We start from the raw sequence: 27,046 nt of genomic DNA, 5'->3' as shown, positions 1-27,046 counted from the left end.
TCTTTTTAACCAATGGATATAATGGGTTATGCTAATTGACTTTTTGTAAAGCTTTATTGTGTTTTTTACAGTATTGTTTCTGTTTCATGTTTTGGCTTTTTGGCTGTGAGTCCTGTGGGATCTTAGCCCCCAATCAGGGATCGAGCCCATATACCCTGCCTGCCCTGGAAGGCATTCTCAACCACCAGACTACCAGGGAATCCCTCAATGCGCTAATTAATTTATCCAGCCCTGCCTACTTTGGGTAAATCTCACATGGTTATAGTGTATAATTATCTTTATACATTGTTGGATTTTTTGCTAATATTTTGATAAAGATTTTTACTTCTATGTTCATGAGAGATATTGGTATTCAACACCTGATCTGTAGTTTTCTTGTAATATGTTTTCTGTTTTTGGTAAAAGGGTAATCCTGACTGTGTAGAATAAGTCAGAAAGTGTTCCCTCTGCTTCTATATTCTGAAAGAGATTGTAGAGAATTGGTATAATTTCTTCCTTTAAATGTTTTGTAGAATTCACCAGGGAACTCATCTGAACCCAGTGCTTTTGTTTTGGAAGATTATTAATTACTGATTCACTTTCTTAGCAGACATAAGCCTATTCAGAGCATTTATTTCTTTGTGTTTGAGTTTTGGTAAATTGTGTCTTTCAAGGAATTGATCCATTTTATCTATGTTATCAAATTTGTGGGCATAGGGTTGCTCATACATTTATTCATTATTTTTTCAACAGCCATAGGATCTGTAGTTATATCTTTTTATTTCTGATATTAGTAATTTATGTCTTCTCTGTTTCTTAATTAGTCTGGCTTGTGCATTGGCAATTGATCTTTTCAAAGAACTAAATTGATTTATTGATTTTATCTATTGATCTCCTATTTTCAATTTTGTTGACTTCTGCTCTAATTCTTATTGTTTCTTTTATTTTGCTCACTTTGGATTTAATTTACTTTTCTTTTTCTATTTTCCTAAAGTGGATGATTTACCATGCCTGACCTGGCTTCCTTTCTGTTATGGGTTTAATTGTGTCCTCCTAAAATTCATATAGGCTTCCCTGGTGGCTCAGAGGTTAAAAGCATCTGCCTCCAATGCGGGAGACCCGGGCTCGATCCCTGGGTTGGGAAGATCCCCTGGAGAAGGAAATGGTAACCCACTCCAGTATTCTTGCCTGGAGAATCCCATGGACGGAGAAGCCGTGTAGGCTACAGTCCGCGGGGTCGCAAAGAGTCGGACACGACTGAGCAACTTCACTCACTCACTAAAAATTCATATGGTGAAATCCTCACCACAGTTTCTCAGGATGTGACCTTAATTGGATCATTGCAGAGGTAATCCAGTTAAAATGATGTCATTATTATGGGCCCTAATTCAGTATGACAGATGTCCTTATAAAAAGGGACAATCTGGGTATAGACACCCACAGGGGGAATGCTGCACAGACCTGAAGCCGGCCATCTACATGCTAAGGAGAGAGACCTGGGACAGATCCCTTCCTCACACGCGTGAGAAAGTCACCGTGGTTTCAGACTGCTGGCCTCTGTGAAACACTATTTCTGTTGTTGAAGCCACCCAGTTTCTGGTATTTTGTTATGGGAGCTCCAAGAAACTAATATAGCTTCCTACCAGCAGAGATGCCACTGTCTGTCATTATTACCCCACAAATTCCTTACCCTAGTCTACCTTTGTCATAGTCGTCTTGTTAGCACCTAACCCTAACCCTTTCCCTACCATCCCTTTCCCTACCATTTAGATTAGTTAAATCTAATCATTGTTGTTTAGTCGTTAAGTCATGTCTGACTTTTCTGCACCACCCCCATAGGCTGTAGTCCACCCGGCTCCTCTGTTCACAGAATTTTCCAGGCAAGCATACTGGAGTGTGTTGCCATTTCCTTCTCCAGGGGGTCTTCCCAATCCAGGGATCAAATTTGCATTGGCAGGCAGATTCCTTACCACTGAACCACTTGGGAAGTCAAAATCTAATTATTGGGTTGGCAAAAAAGTTAGTTTGGATTTTTGTTTGTTTGTTTGTTTTCCATTTGGAAAGACCCAAGCAAACGTTTTGGCCAACCCCATATCTGTCTACTCCAGGCCTGATCTTATGGCAAAACACCATGGGAGAAAACACCATGCCTACGGGTCTCACTTATAATCCAGATTAGCTCACCCCAAGTGGACCCTCGGTGATGTCCAGCTTCCACACTACATCTCCCTGGTGTCCACTGTCTCTTCCATCACCCCAAATGACCACTACAGACCTTGTGTTCTCTTTTCAATCTTCCAACACCTTCTCAACCACATGCCCTGATGATGACCTTGCTGCCTAGCTCACTGAGTAAATGAAAGCAGTTTAAAGAACTGCTGTATGCTCACCACCACATGCACCCACTCAACTGTATATGTATCAAGACACTCTGCTTTCTCTCTTGTTATTATAGATGGATCATCCATGTTCTCTCTTCAGCCTGCTCTTCCCTTTAGGCACCATATTCTACCCCTTCTTGCCTGTTTCAGAACATCATTTCAGTGATTATCCCTGGCATCTTTCTCATCAGCCTTGTTATGGGCTGAGTTGTGTACTCCCTAAATTCATATGTGAAGTTCTAACCCCCAGTGCCTTAGAGTGTGACTGAAGATAAAATCACTAAAGAGGTAACTGTGTCAAAATTAGGTCATTATGTTGTACCCTAATCCAATGTGACTGGTGTCCTTTTAAGAAGAAGAGGTGAAGACACAGACATGCACAGAGGAAAGACAATGTGATGACATAAGGAGAAAACGACACCTTCACACCGAGTAGAGACACAAGGAGAAAATGACCACCTTCACACCGAGTAGAGACACAAGGAGACGCCTTCGAGGAGACCCGCGCTGCTGACACTGTAGAGCCCTGGCCCCCAGAGCTGTGAGAAAATACATTTCTGCCGTTTGAGCCTCTCGGCCTGTGGTACTTTGTTATGGCAGCCCTAGAAAAAGAACACCTGCTTACAAACATGCTGTAATCGCTCTCACCTTAAAAAACCCAACCCTTTCTTGATTCCTCATGTCCTTCCAGCTACTTCCTCAGTTTTTTTGCAGAAAAACTTGGAGCTTTCCTTATGGGCTCTCTACTCTTCTCCATTTCTCTCCATTGGCTCTCCACTCTTCTCCATTTCTTTCCTACCCTATTTTTTTCCAAGCACTGGAGTGTCCCAGGGCTTAGTCCTTGAATTGCTGTAATTTTCTCTTCATACTTATCCCTTATGTGAATCAATAATAGTCTCATGACTCTTAAATACCATCCATAGTTATCAACAGCTCAGTTCATCTCTCCAAGTACATCCAGAATCTGACTACCACCACCCTGGTCCAATCTTTCTTCTCCTGTCACCAGAATTATTGTGGTTGCTGCCTAACCTTCATGCTTCCCACTCTTGCCTATGCCATGGCCTATCCCTTTCATTTTAATATCAATACAGAGAAAATGTTGATCCCTTAAAACTATGTGAAATCATGTAACTGCTTGCCTTAAGATTTCTCCAATGGCTTCTTATATTACTCAAAGTAAAAGTCAGCCTTTAGGCTCTAGAATCTTCTCCCTCAGTCCCTGAATCCATTACTTTCCTGAGAAAACCATTTTCCTTACTTCATCCTCACTCACTCAGCTCCAGCCATACTATTTTCCTTACAGCTTAAAGATCCTGGGAACCCTCTTACCTTGGGTTCTTTGCACCTGCTAATCTCTCTGATTGGAATGCTCTTCCCATGAGAGAGAGCCCTTATATTGCATTCACAATGGATCTAATCTATTCCAGTAGACTTGTAGACATGAAAATGCTTTGCGATATGAACACATTTCATCCACATGTTCTTCTTTCAGATCTCTGCTCAATCTTCTCCTTGCCAGAAAGGTCCTTTTGGACTCCTTATACTGTACAAAAAAGTAACCCCTACCAATCTGCCTCCTGTATCCTTCTAACTATACCTCTACCCTTAGTTTTATCATTAGTCATGAGATATATTTACTTGTTTGCTTTTTTTAATATGTTTTCCTTCACTGGAATATTTGTAAATGTTACAAGGCCAGGAATTTTATTAGTTTACTGCTTGTTGAGTCATTGATTGATTAACTGAATTTTATACTTGGTGCTACCTACAAATTAACCTGTAATGTATAACTAGGTCTCCTTGTTCTCTGCTGTGGCCCCACCATGCATGTGCCTGCCAGGTCGTATGGTGTGAAGAGGGGCTGGGAGGGGTTTTGAAAAATGTTTAAGTCCCTCTTCTCAAAGAACTTTTTATTAGGCTACTAGAAGTTTTCTCGGAGAAGGCAATGGCACCCCACTCCAGTACTCTTGCCTGGAAAATCCCATGGATGGAGGAGCCTGGTAGGCTTCAGACCATGGGGTCGCTGAGGGTCGGACATGACTGAGCAACTTCACTTTCACTTTTCACTTTCATGCATTGGAGAGGGAAATGGCAACCCACTCCAGTGTTCTTGCCTGGAGAATCCCAGGGACGGGGGAGCCTGGTGGGCTGCCATCTATGGGGTCACACAGAGTCGAACACGACTGAAGTGACTTAGCAGCAGCAGCAGTGTGAGCAGTGACACAGAGGTGGGAAAAAGGCCAAGATTTCAAGACCATATCTGTTTAAACGTTTAGGTGTAATCATGTATATATTTAACTACTATTTGGTCCAACCTGAAAGATAAAGAATACACACATATACATATTTACAAAATAACATACAAGTTTATTCCATGTTTTATAACTTTTAATAGCTAACAACAGATTAGCACCACCTTTTTGAAACAAATCACATCCAATTTTACTGAATTTGTTTCCTGAACTGTAAAATAGGCATAATAATGCCAACTTCATCAAGTTATTACAACTTCATGGGTTCAATTCTGGCTTTACTGCTTTCTAGCTATGTGACCTTGAATGAGAAGCTAAGTGTCTCTGTGCCTTGGTTTCCTCATATGTGAGATGCAGGGAATAATAATAGGTATCTCATAGAGATGAAGTCAGTGAATAAATAGATGTAAGGAGTTAGGTCAGAGGCTCTGTACAAAGTCAGGCTCTGTAAAAGCTGCCTATCACTGTTACTGTTGTGTGAGGATGAGTTATGACAGTACCTGTGAAAATAACTTGTCATATTGCACAAATGTAGGAGAAGCTTCAATTCTGTATGTGTGGATGTATGCAATTTCGGTCCTTGACACAGTACTGAGTAGGGGCTTCCCTGGTGGCTCAGATGGTAAAGAATCTGCCTGCAATGCAGGAGACCCTGGTTTTATCCCTGGGTTGAGAAGATCCCCTGGAGAAGGGCATGGCAACCCACTCCAGTATTCTTCCTTGGAGAAGCCCATGGACCGAGGGGCCTGGCAGGCTACAGTACACAGGGCCCACAGAATCCAGGATAGTACAAGAAAACAGAGTAGAAGGACATGCACTCATCTTCTCCTCAAGAACACCAAAATTGCAACTAGCTCTTGAACAGCCACCAACAGGAGGATGTTGGAATCCACCAAAAAATTATACCCCACATCCAAGGATGAAGGAGAAGCTGCAACAAGACGGTAGTGGGGGTGCAATCATTTTAAAATCAAACCCCATACCTGCCGGGTAGGCCACCCACAAACTGGAGAACAATAATATCAAATAAGTTCTTGTACTGTTGCGAAGGTTCTAGGCCCCGTATCAGATTTCCCAACCTGGGGATTCAGCAAAGGGAATCCCCAGCGAGTCTGACTTTGAAGGACAATGGGATTTGATTACAGAACTTCCAGAGGACTGGGGGAAATAGAGACTCTTGGAGGGCACAAAAAAATCTTGTGTGCAGCAGGACCCAGGGATGGAGCTGTGACCCCACATGAGACTGACACAGATCTGCCTGTAAGTGTTTGAGGGTCTCCTGCAGAGGCATGAATGGGAAGGGGCTGCCCCAGGGACAGGGGAACTGGCAGCAGCAGTCCTGGGAGACGTGTGCTTGTATAAGTCTTTTTGGAAGATCACCAGTAGCCCTACCATAGAGCCTCTAGACTCTAGGACTGGGTCTCCTCAGGCCAAACAACTAACAGGGAGGGGGCACAGCCCCACCCATCAGCAGAAAATTGGATTAAAGATTTACTAAGCATGGCCTTGCCCACTAGAGAGAGACTTAGTTTTCCCCACAGCCAATCTCCCCCCATCAGGAAGCTTGCACAAGCTTTTTATCCTCATCCATCAGAGGGCAGACAGAAGAAGTAAGAGCTATAATCCCACAGTCTCCAGAACAAAAACCACAGTCACAGAAAGCTAACCAAAATGATCTCATGGATCACAGTCTTGTGTAACTCAGTGAAGCAATGAGCCATGCCACGCAGGGCCAACAAGACAGAAGGGTAGAGAGTTCTGACAAAATGTGGTCCACTGAAGAAGGGAGTGGGAAACCACTCCAGTATTCTCCCCTTGAGAATCCCATGAACAGTATGAAAAGGCAAAAAGATATGACACCAGAAGATGAGCTCTCTAGGTTGGAAGGTGTCCAATAGACTTCTGGGGAAGAGTGGAGAAATAGCTCCAGAAAGAATGAAGAGGCTGGGCCAAAGCAGAAACAGTGCTTATCTGTGGATGTGTCTGGTGGTGAAAGTAAAATCTGATACTGTAAAGAACAATATTGCATAAGAACCTGGAATGTCAGGTCCACGAATCAGGAAAAATTGGATGTTGTCAAGCAGGAGATGGCAAGAGTGAACATTGAGATCTTAGAAATCAGTGAACTCAAGTGGATGGGAATGGGCAAATTTAATTCAGATGACCAAAGAAGAAATGGAGTAGCCTTCATAGCCAACAAAAGAGTCCAAAATGCAGTACTTGGGCACAATCTCAAAAATGACAGAATGATCTCAGTTCATTTCCAAGCAAGCCATTCAATATCACTGTAATCCAAGTCTATGCCCCAACCACTAATGCCAAAGCTGAAGTTGAGTGGTTCTATGAAGACCTACAAGACCTTCTAGAACTAAAACCAAAAACAACCAAAAAGTCCTTTTCATCATAGGGGATTGGAATGCAAAAGTAGGGAATCAAGAGATCCCTGGAGTAACAGGTAAGTATGGCCTTGGAGTACAAAATGAAGCAGGGCAAAGGCTAAGAGAGTTTTGCCAAGAAAACACACTGGTCAGAGCAGACACCCTCTTCCAACAACACAAAAAATGACTCTACATATGGACATCACCAGATGGTCAACATTGAAATCAGATTGATTATATTCTTGGCAGCCAAAGATGGAGAAGCTCTATAGAGTCAGCAAAAATAAGACTTGGAGCTGACTGTGGCTCTGATCATGAGCACCTTATTGCAAAATTCAGGCTTAAATTTAAGAAAGTAGGGAAAATCAGTAGACCATTCAGGTAGGACCTAAATCAAATCCCATATGATTATACACAGATGTGATGAATAGATTCAAGGGTTTTGAACTGGTAGACAGAGTGCCTGAAGAATTCTGGACAGGGTTTCATGACATTGTACAGGAAGTGGTTACCAAAACCATCCCCCCAAAAAAAGATATGCAAGAAAGCAAAGTGCTTGTCTGAAAAAGCCTCACAAATAGCTAAGAAGAAAAAAGAAAAAGGCAAAGAGAAAGGGAAAGATATACCCAACTGAGAGATAAGAAGGCCTTCTTAAGTGAACAATGCAAAGAAATAGAGGAAAACAATAGAAAGGGAAAGACTGATGCTGCTGCTGCTAAGTCGCTTCAGTCGTGTCCGACTCTGTGCGACCCCATAGACAGCAGCCCACCAGGCTCCCCCGTCCCTGGGATTCTCCAGGCAAGAACACTGGAGTGGGTTGCCATTTCTGTCTCCAATGCATGAAAGTGAAAAGAGAAAGTGAAGTCGCTCAGTCGTGTCTGACTCTTAGCAACCCCATGGACTGCAGCCCACCAGGCTCCTCTGTCCATGGGATTCTCCAGGCCAGAGTACTGGAGTGGGGTGCCATTGCCTTCTCCAAGGGAAAGACTAGAGACCTCTTAAAGAAAACTGGAAATACCAAGGGAATATTTCATGCAAAGATGAGCACAATAAAGGACAGAAACAGCCTTTTCTGTCCTTTATCATAGACATAATAAATAATAAATAAAACAGATCATAGACATGCCTTATGATCCAGCAATCCCACTGCTGGGCATACACACTGAGAAAACCAGAAGGGAAAGAGACACGAGTACCCCAATGTTCATCGCAGCACTGTTTATAATAGCCAGGACATGGAAGCAACCTAGATGTCCATCAGCAGATGAATGGATAAGAAAGCTGTGGTACGTATACACAATGGAGTATTATTCAGCCATTAAAAAGAATACATTTGAATCAGTTCTAATGAGGTGGATGAAACTGGAGCCTATTATACAGAGTGAAGTAAGCCAGAAAGAAAAACACCAATACAGTATACTAACGTATATATATGGAATTTAGAAAGATGGTAACAATAACCCTGTGTACGAGACAGCAAAAGAGACACTGATGTATAGAACAGTCTTATGGACTCTGTGGGAGAGGGAGAGGGTGGGAAGATTTGGGAGAATGGCATTGAAACTTGTAAAATATCATGTATGAAATGAGTTGCCAGTCCAGGTTCGATGCATGATACTGGAGGCTTGGGGCTGGTGCACTGGGACGACCCAGAGGAATGGAATGGGGAGGGAGGAGGGAGGAGGGTTCAGGATGGGGAACACATGTATACCTGTGGTGGATTCATTTTGATATTTTGCAAATCTAATACAGTTATGTAAAGTTTAAAAATAAAATAAAATTTAAGAATGAAAAAAAAAAAAAAAAAAAGAAACAGCAAGGACCTAACAGAAGCAGAAGATATTAAGAGGAGATGGCAAGAATACACAGAAGAACTATACAGTAAAGGTCTTACTGACCCAGATAACTACGATGGCATGGTCAACTCACCTAGAGCCAGACATCCTGGAGTGTGAAGTCAAGTGGGCCTTAGGAAGCATTACTACAAACAAAGCTAGTGGAGGTGATGGAATTCCAACTGAGCTATTTCAAGTCCTGAAAGATGATGCTGTTAAAGTGCTGCACCCAATATGCCAGCAAACTCAGTAGTGGTCACAGGACTGGAAAAGGTCAGTTTTCATTCTCATCCCAAAGAAAGGCAATTCTGAAGAATGTTCCAACTAGTGTACAGTTGTGCTTATTTTACATGCTAGCAAGGTAAAGCTCAAAATCCTTTAAGCTAGACTTCAACAGTACAGGGCTTCCTGACAGTTCAGTTGGTAAAGAATCCACCTGCAATGCAGGAGACTCCGTTTTGATTCCTGGGTCAGGAAGATCTGCCGCAGAAGGGGTAGGCTACCCATTCCAGTATTCTTGGGTTTCCCTTGTGGCCCAGCTGATAAAGAATCTGCCTGCAATTCAGGAGACCTGGGTTCGATCCCTGGGTTGGGAAGATCCCTTGGAGAAGGGAAAGGTTACCCATTCCAGTATTCTGGCTAGAGAATTCCATGGACTCTATAGTCCATGGGGCTGCAAAGAGTCAGACACGACTGAACGACTTCACTTTCACTTTCAACAGTACATGAACTGAGAACTTCCAGATGTATAAGCTGGATTTAGAAAAGGCAGAGGAGCCAGAGATCAAATTGTCAACATCTGTTGGATCATAGAAAAAGCAAGGGAATTCCAAAAACATCTATTTCTGCTTCACTGATTATGCTAAATCCTTTGACTTCTGGCTCACAACAAATGTAGAAAATTCTTAAAGACATGGGAATACCAAGCCACCTTACCTGTCTCCTGAGAAACCTGTATGCAGGTCAAGAAACAAGTTAGAACTGGACATGGAAATACAGACTAGTTCAAAACTGGGAAAGGAGTATGTCAAGGCTGTATACTGTCACTCTGTTTATTTAACTTATAATATGCAGACTGCGTTATGTTAATGCCAGGCTGGATGAAGCACAAAATGGATCAAGATTTCCGGGAGAAATATCCACAGCCTCTGATATGGAGATGATACCACTCTAATGGCAGAAAGAGAAGAGGAACTAAAGAGCCTCTTGATGAGGGTGGAAGAGGGGAGTGAAAAAACTGGCTTAAAGCTCAACATTCAAAAAACTAAGATCATGACATCTGGTCCCATCATTTCATGGCAAATAGATGGGGAAAAGGGGAAACAGTGACAGATTTCATTTTCTTGGGCTCCAAAATCACTGTGGATGATGACTGCAGTCGTGAAATTAAAAGATGCTTGCTCCTTGGAAGAAAAGCTATGATAAACCGAGATAGTGTATTAAAAAGCAGAGACATCATTTTGCTGAGCAAGGTCCATATAGTCAAAGCTACTGTTTTTCTAGTAGTCAAGTACAGATATGAGAATTGGGTCATAAAGAAGATTGAATGCCAAAGAATGGATGCTTTCAAGCTGTGGTGCTGGAGAAGACTCTTGAAAGTCCCTTGGACAGCAAGAAGATCAAACCAGTCAATCCTAACAGAAATCAACCCTGACTATTCATTGCAAGGACTGATGCTGAAGCTGCAACTCCCATACTTTGGCCACCTGATATGTGGAGCCGATTAATTAGAAAAGACCTTGTTGCTGGGAAAGGTAGAGGGCAAAGGAGAAGAGGGCAACAGAAGATAAGATAGTTTGATTGCATCACTAACTCAATGGACATGAGTTTGAGCAAACTCCAGGAGATAAGGAAGGCCACAGAAGCCTGGCATGCTGCTGTTCTTGGGGTTGTAAAGAGTTGGACACGACTTAGTGACTGAACAGCAATAGCAACAGTACTGAACAGTGTTGAAGGGTTGAGCTCTCTAGTGTATATTGTTTAGAAACAAGTTTTTTATCCACGTGCACCAACTTTGTGAGCATTGGCAGATTACTCAACATTTCTGTTCCTAAATATCCTCACTCATTTTTAGAGAGAATAATAGTACCTCTTTAATATGTAGTTCTGTGGCATAGATGGAATAATACACACAAAGTGTTTTTTCAATTGACTTGCATAGTAAGCACTTAATGAATGTTAGCTCTCATTGTTAGCAAAGTGGATGGTGAGAGCCTGAGTAATAAGTCACAGTCTTGGATTTAGCTCATTCTGCTCATAAGATGCAACTGCTTAATACAAATCTGGACTTTTCCCACCCTGGCTAATCATTACTTCTCAAAAATGCTGACCAAATCTGAAAATAATCTTCAGATCTGTCATTAATTTAAGAAGTAAAGCTTTCCAGTGTGGCTAGCTTTCTCAAGCCACTCTCCCATTGAATTACATTCATTACTGTGGTGGGTATTCATTTTCCCTAAATTAATCTTTTAAGAGTGAGTAATGACCAGAAGAGTTGGAATATGTTTCTTCTCTGAGTGGGGGATGCAGTCTAGAAATTCAACATGGCCTGACCAGAACAGCAGAGCTGTGTGGAACTGCTCATGGGTGTGATGAGGGTTGTCACCTCTGTTATCTTTAAAGTGTTAGTTGTGTTACTTGGTGTGACCTCCTGATGAGTCACTGATTACACAGAATCTCCAACTGCTTCACTGAAATTGATGATAAACTGGCTGCTAACTGGGTCTTACTTTGTCTTAAACTGAGATTGGTTAAAGGCTAACATGTAGTGTGTGTGTGTGTGTGTGTGTGTGTGTGTGTGTGTGTGCAACTGAGGACAAATTCACTCACTTCAAGAAAGTCATGTACAGTTTCCAGCTTTATTTCTAGAATTGTACATTAATACTTAATCTATTTTCCTTAGAGATGCTTCTCTAACAGTTGTGCTTACTTTTATATGCAGGGTATTTGATTAAAATAGTAATTTGTGTTTCATTTCTGTTACTATAATGTTTTTATTTTGTCCCCATAATGTAGCCAGGCATGTATGTTCTTTTGGTCTTCAGGGGCTTTGGAGTTAGAGATAAAAAGGAGAGGTCACCAGAGAACTGCCTGTCTCATCTTTGGCTTCTGAAAGTCTGGCTCATTGAAAGGAATGATATTGGGCTTTCATTGAGGGGGAGGATGGAGGACAGTATTTGCAGAGCTGGAAGCCATCACAGGGGAGAAGAGAGAGAACAGGATTGGGCTGAGGGGGTCTGTGATCGGGAGGCCAGTGAAGAGTCCATGGTGTGCTCTGCAACCTTGAAAGCAGCGGTGAGACTCTCCGAGGACTAGTGCCCACTGAGAGGGCAGCTCTGCATTTCCTGGGATCCAAGAGGCATTGACTAGGAGAAAGGACAACAAGAATGATGGCAGGGCTTCCCTGGTGGCTCAGAGGTTAAGTTTCTGCCTGCCAATGCAGGAGATACGGGTTTGATCCCTGATCTGGGAAGACTCCACATGTCTCAGAGCAACTAAGCCCATGTGCTACAACTGTAGAGCTCGTGCTCTGGAGCCCGGGAACCACAGCTGCGACTACTGAGCCCATGTGCCCCAACTGCTGCGGCCTGTGTGCCCTGGAGGCGCATGCTCGGCAGCAGGAGAAGCCACTGCAGTGAGGAGCCGGAGCGCAGCAGCTAGAGAGGAGCCCCACTCGCCGCAACTAGAGAAAAGCCCAGGCAGCAACAAGGACCCTACACAGCCAATAATAAATAAACACAATGATTAAAAAAAAAAAGAGTGATGGCAGTTCCAGAAATGACGCTTCACTCTTTTTTTCCGGCAGCAGGAGGACTCCACGTTGCAGCAGGACTCCTTTGAGGGTAGGGAGGGATTCTCAATACAGACCAGAGTTTGCCATGGATTTCACTGAGTGAGCACTCACATCAGATTTAATGATTTAGAGAAATAAATGAATCGAAGATTTCCTGTATCCAAGTGTTGTGAAAGGAAATCTGTACCGCCCACGTTTATAAGCCTGTAAAAGACAGGTGCTGAGGGTGGCTGTGACCCAGCGTGTCCCAGGATGCGTCGTGGGTCGGTGTTCACTGTGGAGCCTGTCCTGGTACACAGAGAGCAAGGCAGTCCCCTCAGAGAGCGTGGACCTAGTGCAGAAAAAAGGCTCAGAAGTGACCTCAGGCCAGGTGAGCGCATGCCCTCCGAGTTCTCTCTGCTAAAGAGAACCGGGAGATAAGTGGAGAAAGAGGCATTGTTTAAAGTGACTGTGCAGGCTAGGGCAGGGTTCCTCAGGTGAATCTTGAAGCATTTGCTTTAAGAAAGCTATTTCTCACTCCAAACTCAGGAAACACCAGCCTACTTTTGTCTGTAGTTCACCAGAAAAAGACAGAACTTGAGTAGAAAATGCGACATTCATTGGACAATACAGAATACCACTTAAAGGAAAAGAGATTAAGTGAAAGCAATGGTTCATGCTCAACCATAAGAGCATCCATTTAAACCACGAGTAAACTTTATCTAAAACCTTTACTGCCAGGGATCCTTGCTTTTTAGCAAAAAGAATCACAGACCCTTTTGGCGGTCTGGTGAAGACTATAGATTCTTTATCAGAATGATGTTTTAAAATGCTATATTTGGAATTGAACCCAGTTCTATATTGAGATCTGGTTTCCCCTAGTCCAATAGTTCCTGAATAAAATCTGCTTTTACTGCTTTAAAAAAAAACATAAATTAAAAACAAATATATTAAAACAGAATTAACGAAGTATTAAGAAAAGCAATACTAGGCTATGTTAACATTTTTGCTTCTTAAGATATCAGATACTAACATGCAGCAATGGGTCTAACAGTCACCATAATTTTGAAGTATGATGCAGATGACACCACCCTTATGGCAGAAAGTGAAGATAAACTAAAAAGCCTCTTGATGAAGGTGAAAGAAGAGAGTGAAAAAGTTGGCTTAAAACTCAACATTCAGAAAACAAAGATCATGGCATCTGGTCCCATCAGTTCATGGCAAATAGATGGGGAAACAGTGGAAACAGTGTCAGACTTTATTTTTTTGGGCTCCAAAATCACTGCAGATGGTGACTGCAGCCATGAAATTAAAAGATGCTTACTCGTTGGAAGGAAAGTTATGACCAACCTAGATAGCATATTCAAAAGCAGAGACATTACTTTGCCAACAAAGGTCTGTCTAGTCAAGGCTATGGTTTTTCCTGTGGTCATGTATGGATGTGAGAGTTGGACTGTGAAGAAGGCTGAGCGCCAAAGAATTGATGCTGTTGAACTGTGGTGTTGGAGAAGACTCTTGAGAGTCCCTGGGACTGCAAGGAGATCCAACCAGTCCATTCTGAAGGAGATCAGCCCTGGGATTTCTTGGGAAGAAATGATGCTAAAGCTGAAACTCCAGTACTTTGGCCACCTCCTGCGAAGAGTTGACTCATTGGAAAAGACTCTGATGGTGGGAGGGATTGGGGGCAGGAGGAGAAGGGGACAACAGAGGATGAGATGGCTGGATGGTATCACCGACTTGATGGACGTTAGTCTGAGTGAACTCCGGGAGTTGGTGATGGACAGGGAGGCCTGGCTTGCTGCGATTCATGGGGTCACAAAGAGTTGGACACGACTGAGTGACTGAACTGAACTGAACTGATGAGCAAAAAGTAAATTTTCAGAAATGAAAATAACAGCTTATTTTGATGACCAAGTCAAGGAACTGTACTAATAATGAAAGGAAATAATGAATTTTTATTAGAAATTAGTGAAAATAAGGATTAATTTTTCCCTTTCAAACTTACAGATCTCCCAAATTTTATCAGATTAAGAAGCTTTTGGTTGCATTTTGATGGAAGCAGATAAATCCATTATATGCATGTGTGTGTGTGGGTGTGGTATGAGAGATTTGATCCAGTGTAGACAAAATTTAGGTTTTATTCCATGGTTGGACTGTTTATTTGCCTTCTCTCATGAGCTGTTTTTTGGTATTCTTAGATTTTCTGCGTTGTTTCCAAATAAAACTACAGGCTATAAATACTTCAGTGAGAAAAGATTCTGGACACATGTTGTGTTGCAGAAAGAAGCTTCTCTTGGTCTAGAGAAGCTTCAGGCTTTTTCTTGGAGCTATTGGACTTGGTAACAAGCTCAGCCACTCTGGAGTCAGAAGGAATGGAAGCAGTGATCCAGGACAAAAGTGAAAAGAAATTTTAAAAAGCCTCTGACTGGGAGAAGGGACAGGGTCAAGGGTCAGGCTTCCAAAGAGAAAAGACCCAAGCCTTCTGATTTATTCACTTTTGGAGATGGTTGGATCTCTTCTGAGGGGATGGCGGCTTCTTAATCAGAGCAAGCAGCAGCATAGGCAAGCTAAAATATTGCTTTCATAGTATTTGTCTCTCAAAAGGAGAATTAAATATCTCTCAAAGTTCTCTTTGAAGTTCCCCTGAGTAGTGGCCCTGCTTATTATTTTGCATGAAGCCCAAGCACCACAGCCTTAGCTATTTTTCCATGATAGGAGTAGAATTCCACTGGACCTGCAGCCCAGTATCACAGACTGTTGTCTAGGCTTCCCAGTCAGGCTGCCTCAGCACAAGCACTCTGCTTAGATACTTGTGTGAAATGTGTTTCTGTCTTCCACATCCACCAACCACTTACACAAAAGCACACAAGCGTGGTTTTTTGTCTGGTGCGCATACGTTCTATTATTTCTATCTATGACACTTGAAGGGCTTCACTGGTAGCTCAGACACTTAAGAATCTGCCTGCAATGCAGGAGACCCAGGTTTGATCCCTGAGTTGGGAAGATCCCCTGGAATAGGAAATGGCAACCACTCCAGTGTTGTTCTGTGGAGAATCCCATGGACAGAGAAGCCTCGTGGGCTACAGTCTATGGGGGTAGCAAAGAGTCAGGCACAATTGAGCAACTAACATTTTCATGACACTTGCATTTTATATTTTTAGGTTGAGGAAATATTTTTGGAAAAAGCAAATGTCAGATCTTTTTAAATGATCAGTGCTGTTTTATAGCAAAGCATAAGTATGATTCTGAGGTGACCAATGTGCTATGATTCCAAGGGGGCCATTTTTAAAGCATAAAATGACAATAAATGCAAGTAGGCACAGACATGAAAATCCTACAGTATGCTGCATTAGGGAAACAAACTTTTAAATGTCTGAGTAGTTCAAGTTGGTACCAAGAAATAAAGTAAAAGGTTTATTTTAGCTTTGATTCTAAGTAACACCTTGTTCCCAAATACTCTGGACAGTTCTCTATTGAAACATTTAAATTATTGATTCCAAGCAGTCTGATTTCAAGCACAAACAACATCATTCGATGTATCCAACAAATTTGTGGCCAGAACTTCCTTCCGATAAAGACCCTGGACGTGAGTATACAGCAAGGCCATGGGCCCCTCATCTTAGAGACACTTAGCAGTGGGTTTAGGGTCACAGAAGGTCTTTGAGGGTTCTCTCCTGGAAAGATGTGTGATATCAAGTCTCAGGTCTATAATTCTCTCTTCTTCTCTAGAAAATTCCTTTCAGATGAAAGGTCATCTCTAAAATTCTATTATTGACTGGTCACTCAATACATTTTTATTTTGCTGAGAATAAATTGCTGGCCAGCAAAGCTAACTTCATTCACTTGATCTTCAAGTTCTGCATTCCAGATATTTTCCTTGTATTTTATGAAGTCTAGAAATTCCAGTTTTCTCCTACTAATTGGGATTGTGAAAAACAGAAGCCTCCTTCTTCTTTAATTGACCTTTATTCCTTTTGACTATCTGGATATTTTATTTTTTAATGACTCCTTGCTGTAACCACAGGATAAAATGCTTGAAAATGTCATTAATTTGGAGACAGTCTAGTGGGAATCTGAACTCAGATCATCAAGGTGGCTGCTTTTTTCCCATATGGAAAAGCGGAAATAAAGCTAGCTTGCATTTCCTTCCTAAGTAGACTCCAGACAACTTTGAATCAGGGTGTACAGATATCCTCACCTCAAACAGTTAGGGGTTAGATTTTGCTAGAAAATGAGATAATAGTAAACTAGAGCAAGAGTTTCCCCTTTTAAGCTTATTGTATAAAGTGCAACAGGAGGAAAAGAGAACTTTCTGATTCACAAAAAGGTGCACACTCTTTACAACTTGTGAATAGCATTTTTCAAGACACAATCTCAACAATATTCATTCTTCTGGGTCAAAACAAGTAGAATTCTGAGGACTATTCACCCTACTTTTGGAACAGGAAAGCTAGGACTGAACTACAGAGGGCAGAGGTGCTCAGTGATGCTCAGAATTGGGACACTGATTTCCGCATCCTGGGTTTGAAATCGTGCACAAGTCCCTTTGTATTTTGAGGTAAAAGGCTGACTCAAGAGTTAATAGTTGGGAGATATGAAGGTGTAGAAACATAGAATAGCTCTTGGGCTGGGGAACTGGTAACAATTTAGACTATAAATCTGTGATGTAGCAGAATCACCAAACTCCCAGTTCCCTGAAAGATACAGATAAAGGCCGGACACACATTCCAAGTTGTTTTTATAGGAAGCAGACCCCCACCAGATGAAAACTGCTGAGGGCGAGAACATGACCCTAGACTAGTCAAAACCAGAAGGTTGATGACGCTTGAAACTTTATGTTGATGCCAACCAATTCAAGAATTGTGCATGAGCTGATCACACACCCTATAGAATCCTCCCTCACAGTGACTTTAAAAACCCTTCCCTGAAAACCATCAAGGAATTTGGGTCTTTTGAGCATGAGCTTCCCATTCTGCTTGTTTGGCATCCTGCAGTAAATGCTGTGCTTTCCCTCACCACACCCTGGCTTTACTGTGTGTGGGCAAGCCAAGCCAAGTTTGGACTGGTAACAGGCTCATACAGGGAGATGCTGCATGTCTGGTACACTGTAAGATGTCCTTTCACTTGATAAAAAAAAAAGCAGAACACAATCTTCTACATTTGGCACGTCACGTGACCACTTCTGAGCAATGCGTGTAGAGTCCTTTGCAATGAAGGCGAATTTTATTTTTTATTAAGCCACTTGGTGGTCTTGAAAAAAAACACATAATTCTGAGTGTGTGATGGTGGTTATTTCAGACAGTGAAGCACCAGGAATAAAAGACTAATTCTGCTGCAGGATGAAGCTGGTTGTGGTCCACTTAACAACTTGTATGTACTGACACAGCCTGCTGGACCCAGACATGCCTCTGGGAGGCTTCAGTGCTCTTCTCCTCATGTTAAATCATTCATCTCTTTCCTGTTTATTGTGCATCACATTTTTCACTTTCTGATCCAAATCACATTTTACTCCAGTTACATTTTAGGGGGCAGTGAAGTTGGATGGCCACAGGCAGGGCTTCTTTAGATCGTATATTATTGTCTTTAAAAACAAAGAAGATTTTATTATTATTGTCACAAAAGTGGCATATAATTATTGTAGAGGATTTGGGATATTCAGAGTTAACATTTAGAACATATATATATGTCTTTCTATTTTGTATTTTAAAATAAATTTGGACCGTACTACATATAATATTTTGGATACTTTTTCATAGAACAAGTTTTCATACTATGAACATTTTCCCATTATCTTTAAATAGTCCTCTACAGAGTGATTTTTTAAAAAGAATCATTGAATAAAATAGTGCATAGTATTTTATTGTCTGTCATTTCTATAATTTAGACAATACTCATTTTTTTAGCATTTATGTAGATTCTAATTTTCAGCTGTCATAAGCAGTGCTCCTATGAATACACCTGTAGACAAATCTTTGAGAGCATCCATAGTGATTTTTTAGAATAAGTTCCTAGAAGTATTGGACCAGGGAATGTGAACATGGTTAAGGCTTCTCATGTGTATCCTCAAATTGCCCTCTAGAAAAAATTGCACCCAGTTTCAGCCTACCAGCCGCACGATGCTGGTTTTTCCTTTATTTTTACCTCCCCCTGGTTTACTGCTTCTCCTTTTTGACTTGATGCTTCTTCACAAAATCGCAAACTTAGCTTTTAAGTGAAGTGATATGTTTTCCTCTATTTTCCATGGTTTTCCTTGAATGCAGATATGTCCTCAGAATCCTTCTTAACACAGAGGTTTAGGCATAAAAAGCTAAATGGTTAGAATTATCCCACAAGAGGAAACCTACTTGCCATCACTGCTTTATGGCTCAAATAAGACAGCAGATAGTAATAGAGACCAGTCAACCAATAATATCATATGTCACTCTCCACCATCTAGACTTGGCCATACAAAGGGTGGGACAGGACTTGAGCAGGAGGCCAGCATTAGTGGTTTTGTGTGCATACCAAGGGATCAGACCTGCCAATAAGGAGGAGGTCTCAGAGCACTGATCATGGTCTTTCTTTCAGATTCAAGGTTTGGCTACAGCATGAGGATCTGTGGGAGGCAGAAGAAAAGCTAGACAGATTCTTCAAGGATTAGGCAGCCAAGGAGGGCTCAGTTAAGGAAGCCTCCCGCTCTGTTAGCTAATAGACCACTTACCCAGTTCTAAGATGGCAGTGATTTTTAAAATCCAGGTTAAGCTGCTGTATCTCTTCCCATGTCTGAATTTGCTGTTACAACTTGCCCAGAGGGATTATTTAGGAGCTGCTGGGGGTACCACTAACTGCTTGTGGTTATGAGTGGTCAGCACTGGGCCAGCGGCAGAGATTATCAATTCAGACGTCAGCCCTTGTTGGTGCCGTCTGAATGAGGATCTCCCGGTGGTGCCTGTCATCTCTCTTGGCTGCTGACCTGTTGCCTGGAGAACCAGACCTTTTAACCTCTGCGCCCGGCTCTCTGTGTCACTGCTAAGCATGACCCTGCAGGACAGCTTCTCAGGCCAGGACTGCACACTTGAAAGCGGGAAAGGGGTGGGGTTGTGAGGGTCTGCTTATGATTTAGAACAAAAGCAAACCACTTTGAGAATCAATTGTTAACTGCCTTAGCTCTTACTTTGTAAAGCATTTCTCAACAGAGTTTTCTTTATTGTGACAGTGACATGTTTCTTCTGCCAGCATTCAAGAATCCTGTTAAGTTTAGTGGTTTGCTTTATTTTTCTAAAACAACATTATGTGCACATAATAATTCAGGAAAAAAAGCCAAACGGAACCTTGATGCTTTGGACCTTCTTCAGCTAGATTGCTGGCAGACTTCTAAAAGCCTTCTTTGTAACTGTAAAACACGCCAGGAAGCACAGAATGTTTTCATTCCCAATTCAAATATTCTTCTCGAGAGAAAACATGGTTTCCCAGATAACCTCTTACATCTACCTGCTCGTTGACATTGACCCTCTGGCAAAAGTCTAGCCTGCGCTCAGGATGGTTCCTCTGCCCGCTCTTGCCTGCCCCTGGTCTTTCCCGTCTCTTCTCCTTCCTCTTGCTCTCCTCCATCCCCACCCTTGCTCCTCAGTTCTTGAAAGTTTCTGCTGTTTTCATTGTAACATAACATGGCACGATAATATTACTGCTTAATCATTGAAAACAAAGATATAGTTTGCGTTCCGTGTATGTGTACGTATGTATGTGTGTATTTGTGCGGTGTGTAAGGTTTATATGTGTGTGTATGTATAAATGGGCTTCCCTGTGTCAATAACATTATAGTCTCATAAGTGTGTTCCCTCCCTCACCTGCCCATTTATGTGAACTGAAAAGTGAAATATGGGAAGAAGTGAATTTCATGTCCCCATAAGTGGGTCCATTACCTAAGACTAGAATCCTTCCTGTCTCTTCAGAATGAAGTGAGGCAGGCTTTAAGAGAATATTTTGATATAACATACACCTTCTATTACACCCCCTGGACTTAGTTGTTTATAATCAGAAGATTGGACCTTTTACTACCTTCACCCATTTCATGCACCCACCTGCCCACCACTTCCACACACCCACTTTTGACAAACAGCAATCTGTTCTTTATATGTTTGAGTTCATTTTTTTTTCTTCCAGATTCCACTTGTAAGTAAGAGCATACAATATTTGTATTTCTCTATCTGACTTATTTTGCTCAACACAATACCCTCAAGGTCCCTTCATACTGTCACAGATGGTAGAATTTCCTTCTTTTGTATGGCTGCATAGTATTTCATTGTGTTGATCCCACACTTTTTTTTACCCATTCATCTTTTGATGGGTACTATTGATAACACATTTTTGTACATTTCATTTTCACTCTGTTTTTGTCTTCTGTCCACACACCCCCCCCCCCCAGCCAATTTCATAGCAGTAAATAGCATCCTTGTTTGTGTGTATGAATTTAGGTCATTGTCACGCTGTGTCCTCTTACTTTGGTTCCCATTCTTGATTCTGAATGCAAGTGTATGGGCATCTGGGGAGGGAGAGTAGGAGCTGTGACTGACAATGTCTATTTGCCCTATCTAGGATTTCTGTTTTTCTGATACCTAGTGAATGAGCTGGGCTTATTTGAATGAGGCCAGTTATTAATGGAGTTGAACGCAAGACAGGCCACCACGTTAATGTGGGTGGGCATCATCTGCCCTGTGGTGTTAGTCCCATGAAAGCCAACGTGTGTGCCAACTGTTCTTTTCTACTATGTGAGCAGGAAGCAGAGGAATCTCCAAGGACGCAAACTACAGTGAATTTTTATTAATTAAGAAAAGGGTAATTGGATACTGGTATTATTCAATTAAATCGAGTTAAAGTTTTTATTTGTACTATCTGTGGAAGATTGTTGAACAAGAAAATAGTGTACACAAGATAAAACATCCGTTTTCCTTGAAACCATATTATAAGCAGTCTTTTTTTTTTTCTTACAAATAATTGTTGGAACTACAACTTTTATATAATCATGATCTTACAAAAATCTTGAAGAAAAGTCAAATTTCTTTAAATGTATGAGTAATAACAATAGTAGGCCTTCCATCTGTGTATGATAGGGTTAACAAATACTCATCTCAACATTCTTATTTGATTATCATAATAATCTAATGTAGCACGGTAGAAGTTGTTATCTCCCTGTGTTAGTGAGGTTAATTAACGTTAGTTGCCATAGCGGGTAAACCCTGAAATCTCAGTGATTTAACCCAATAAAGATTTATTTCTCACTCAGGAAAACTCTTATGGCAACTGGGTACCCCTCTCAATCTTGCAGCTGCACCAAATACGACATGTAGAACATATGGCCTCTAGAGCTGCTTCTGCTGAGAAAGAGGGAGATGGAGGTGGAACACTGGCTTATACCTGCTTTGATCTAGAGTGACCCAGGTCTCAAGTTCTCACGCTTCATTGGCTTAGTCACTTGGCCTCAGTCTCACTACAGGGAGGTTGGGAAGAGTACCTCTACCTTCTGCCACACACATTTCACAAATAAGGAAACTCAATAGTAAGTAACTTGCTTAAATTCACACAGATATTAAATGTAGAAGCTGCACCTTTACTCAGGTCATTTGACCCCAATTCCAGTGAATTTATACAATGGTATTCTCTACATAGATAGTTTAATTTTAAAAGATATTATCAGTCCTTAAGGCACTGAGACAGTTATATTTGTCCACATTTGGGGGGAAATATAAGGAAGGACCCTGGTTATTCCTGTTATAAATATTATATGGAATCCTTTTTAATGATGATATTAGTACATGGATCACTTTGCAGACTCATTACGTTTCCTTGGTCTTCTACACACCCAGATCTCTGATGAGGCGGTGGCGGAGTGGAAAGACTACATCTGTGGGCTCAGATAGATCTCTATTCCTATTCCCGTATCACCACTTATAAGCTGTGTAATGTTTTGAGCAAGTTACTTAACTTCTATTACTTTCATTCTCTTCATCCATATGATAGAAATAATAACATCCACCATGTAGACTCCTTTTTGTTTTTGAAATTAAGACAACGTTCATGTAGACTTTTGAAAGGTATAAATACAATAATATTTATTAAATGCCTGGAAATAGTAAATACTTAAATGTTATTTTCTTTTTGTATCCTTTAAAAATCAGCAAGTTCAAAAGTAAAATATCTTAGATTTAGAGGATGAAATGCAAATAAACCTTAATGCAAAGAAATTTCAACAAATCTTTAAAAATGTATAAATACTTAAACAGTGGAGAAAACTGCCCAAGTCAGCAATGTAAAGCAATGTGAAAAAATCCAGCGTTAGAGCCTGTGGTTGGATTTGTGAGGTTAGACTGCTGAAATGAGGGCTGATCTGTACTTCTTGAAGTTGATAAGTGTAGGGTTTGATGGCCTATCTGGTTCTGTCTCTGCAGGATCCCATCTTCATTTTACACAGGAAGAAACAATGAGATGATAAAATCTAATTGCAACAGCGATAAGCTGCTGTCAATTGAACTAACCTGAGGGCTTCCTGGGAAATGTTAGAGATGAGTTGGGAAAGGGTGGAAATGGAACTTTGTGTGTGTTTGACTTGCAGGTCATAACCAGCTCTCCCCACGTCCCAAAGTCTTTATCACTCGAGGGCAAACAGCTCCTGGTTTTCTAGGACAATGAAAACAGTGCTAGATTTTAAGCATACTATGGCAGAATATCTTCATAGCCATATGATGAATACGTGTATTTGATTTTGAATCCAGTGGAGAGATACATACACTTTTCAGGTTTCCCTGATTTGAATAACTGTCAGAGTCCAAGTCTTGAGAGTAATACACATTCTCACTGTAGAGGGTTTTAACTTTATCCTTTCCTTTTTGGAGGAGTGAGGTCACCTTGGTTAGTTTCGTTATAAAGTGAACTGTGAAAACAGAATTGCGTGGACGTTGAAATTCAGCATCTCCCAGAATGACTCTTCATAGAGATCGCCAACAACAGATCTCAAATGCCCTGGGTGATTTGTTCTGAGGTCTTGTAACACTTCTGACTGGAGAAGTCTGGGATGTAATAGTCAAAGGGGCTTTCTCAGTGAAGGGTGGTTTGGACTGGATATAAACTAGTGACTATAAAACCCAGAGCAGGAAAAGTGCTAGAGACATAAATTGTTGCTTTCTGTTCTCAGAACTTCCTCTTACAGGTTTTAAAAGCAATTTTTGAAGGTTCTTATTTTTGCCTAAGACTTGCCCTGAGCGTTCTGGATATATGGGAAAATAGTATTTTGTGAGCTGAGGTGGATTTGTTGTTGTTCTTTAACGTTTCCCTCTAAAATGTTGAGTGACGGTAACATTTCCTGTTTGCTTTTTAGTTTACTGAGCCCCAACTCTTTCAAGGCACTGTTTTAGGTTTTGGAGACACAGAGGTAAAAAAGACAGGGGAGGGCTCTGCTCTCATGGAGCTCACATCAGCCCTCAAACTAGACTGTGAGACCTGTGTCACACGCACCTTTCACTGGGTCCCCGGCCTCTCTTATGTCATGGCCACTTCTACATGACTTATGATTTTTCCTACGTTCATTCATTTTTTTGACGTTTCCATTCATTTTACAGAAGGTCTAGAACTCACCCAGGACTCCTGAGCAAATATCTTCTATAATCACTCAAGAAAGAGGTCACAGTAGCTTTCTCAAGGTTTCTGTGTTCCACGGAATACACTTTGTAATCAATCTGTGGTTCTAATTTAGGGATGTTGGAACCTGGACATGATGAAGGTTCACTAACAATAACAAAGTCCGAATTCATTGTTCTGCGGATCATGCTATTATGAGGAGTTTAAAAATTGGAAAATGGCTTTATGGAAAATAAAAATAACACCGAAATGGATACAAGTTATTGAAAATGACTTAACCAGAATATATTCATGTTATTAAACTTGTAGATGGGAACTTGAGAGACCTCCTGCCCTTCCAACATTCCAATGTCCTGCTCTTCCAACATGTTCCAAAGCACAATAAAGAGAAAAACCCCACTGGTTAAGAAAAATATTGCCTAGCAGTGCTGTAATTCAAAGCAGATTTCTAAATCTTCCTCCTAAAAATTTCTTGAGTCTCAGAACTAAAGGCAAAACCACAGGCTGTGAGCATGAATGATCCTGCCAGCACAAAGACTGGGAATCCAGCACCTCTGAACAAATACTCTGTCAAGTCAAATACAACAGAAATCAGACCAACTTCCTGTAGCTTCCTCCTCTCTTAGCCTGCCCATGAACTTGTGCCCATATGTTCCATGAGCTTAAGAACTCTTTGCGGAGTAGATGTATAGACAGAAAGTGGACAAAGAGGTTAAGCAGGTAGAATACAAGCTGACCTTCTTCCATCCTCCACACCCACTTAAAAATGTATTTATCTATTTTTCCACACCCACTTCTGCTTTTCTGATTTTGCTAAAGGCACGTTTCATTTTCGGTCATGTGGCCAGGAGTCATCTGTTGAATCCCCTCTTTCTTTGCTCCTAATATCCATTGATTTTTTTTATTCTGTTGCCAAAATAATCTTTTCTCCTGCTCTATTTACTAACTTTATTTCTACTTCCTAAAGTCCTAGTATTTCAGTCCACTGAGATGGCTTTTGCCAAATGACCAACGATCCCCAAGTTGCTAAAGTCATTGTTCAGTTTCATCCTTAGCCCTGCTTTCAGCCTGCTTCAATACTGCAGCTGAGGGCACCCCCTCCCTTTGGAACACCCTCACCCCTCGGCTGCTGCGTGCCACTATCTCCTGGCTCTTCCCCTTTGGTTGTGGGTCGTGGGTCAGTCTGGGTCTCCATTGCTGATGCTTCCAACTCCTCCTGACCTCTAATGGGCCCCCTTCTTACAGTTTCCTGGTGACCTAATCTGTTCTCATGTAGATATTTGTTTATTATTAAGGTTATTTGCTTGATTGACTGAACTTTTTTTTTGAAGTGTACTTGATTTACATTGTTGTGTTAGTTTCAGGTATACAAGAAAGTGCTTCAGTTATACATACTGAATTCTTTTTCATATTCTTTTCCACTGTGGTTTGTTATAAGATATTGAGTATAGTTCCCTGTGCTATACAGTACAACCTTGCTTATTTTACGTATAATAGTTTGTGTCTGCTAATCCCAAACTCTTAATTTACCCCTCCCCTCCCCCTCCCCCTTCTTCTTGTTTTTGAAGTCTGAGAGTCTGTTTCTGTTTTATAAATAAGCTCATTTGCATAATGTTTTAGATTCCACATATAAGTGATATCATAAAGTTATTGTCTTTATTTTTCTGACTTGTTTCATTTAGTGTAATAATCTCTAGGTCCACCCATTGATGGACCTCCTATATCCTATATAATGCAAATGATATGATGCAAATGGCATTATATCATCCTTTTTATGGTTGAGCAATATTCCATTGTGTGTGTGTGTTTATATGTATGTATATATATGTGTGTATATATGTATTTTTATATATATATATATATATATACACACACACACACACACACACACCACATCTTCCTTATCTGTTCATCTGTTGATAGACATTGAGGTGGCTTCCATGTCTTGGCTACAGTAAATGAATATTGGGGTGCCTGCATATTTTCAAATTAGAGTTTTCTCCAGATATATGCTCAAGAGTGGGATAAAAAAAACATCAAAGTGAGTGTAGAGGGAACGTATCTCAACATATTAAAATCTATTTATGACAAATTGACAGCTAATGTATTACTCAAAGATGAAATGTTGAAAGCCTTCTTGCTAAAATCTGGGACAAGACAGGGATGCCCACTTTCGCCACTTCTACTCAATGTAGTATTGGAAAGCCTAGTCATAGCAATCATACAAAAAAAATAAATAAATAAAAGATATCCAAATTGGCAGGGATCTGATTTCAGTAACTTTTTATATGCAGATGATATGATACTATATACAGAAAATTCTAAAGACCCCACACAAAAACTACTAGAACTGATAAAGAAATTCAGCAAAGTAGCAGCATACAAGATAAACATACAGAAATCTGTGCATTTCTTTATACTAAAAATGAGATAGAAAAGGAAAGCAAAAAAAAACAAAAACAAAAAAAAATTTCATCAAAAAGTTACTTAAGAATACACTTAACCAAGGAAGTGAAGGACTTATACAGTAAGCCCCATACATACGACCTTCATGTTGCAAACTTTCAAAGATGTGAACATGCATTCACATATCCAATCATGTAAGTTCGTTTGTGTGTTTGGCATACGTTGTCACCTGCCTGCATTCTCTACAAGCCCTTGTGCTTTTGTGTACTTTACTGTATACTACTGTATAGAGCACAATAGTAGTGTCTTTATTTCAAGCCCAGGATGTCTAGAAGCAAATGTAAAAGCAGCGGGGATGTAGCTGGTAGTTGCTAACAAGCGCCAGGAAGTGGAGTACCAGAGAAAGTACAAAGAGAGACAAAAGGAAGAA

The 27,046-nt window shown here is 41.0% G+C and overlaps 1 long non-coding RNA gene across 2 annotated transcripts in view; it reads left to right on the top strand.

Moving 5' to 3' along the window:
• The window catches only part of LOC129629542 (uncharacterized), a 204,219-nt gene that overhangs the window by 135,090 nt on the left and 42,083 nt on the right, over positions 1 to 27,046 (top strand). Inside the window, exon 5 of one of the 2 annotated variants that reach the window (XR_008703259.1) lies at positions 2,714 to 3,114. The exons of the other annotated variant lie outside the window; for it this stretch is intronic. This is a non-coding gene — a long non-coding RNA (uncharacterized LOC129629542). Of the gene's footprint in view, positions 1 to 2,713; positions 3,115 to 27,046 lie in introns of those variants that run through there. 2 annotated transcript variants of the gene reach the window in all.

Source organism: Bubalus kerabau, chromosome 16 (genome assembly GCF_029407905.1).
Source record: "Bubalus kerabau isolate K-KA32 ecotype Philippines breed swamp buffalo chromosome 16, PCC_UOA_SB_1v2, whole genome shotgun sequence".
Lineage (NCBI taxonomy): Eukaryota > Metazoa > Chordata > Mammalia > Artiodactyla > Bovidae > Bubalus > Bubalus kerabau.
The sequence above is the reverse complement of the archived record's forward strand: the minus strand, read 5'-3'. Positions and strand labels throughout refer to the sequence as shown.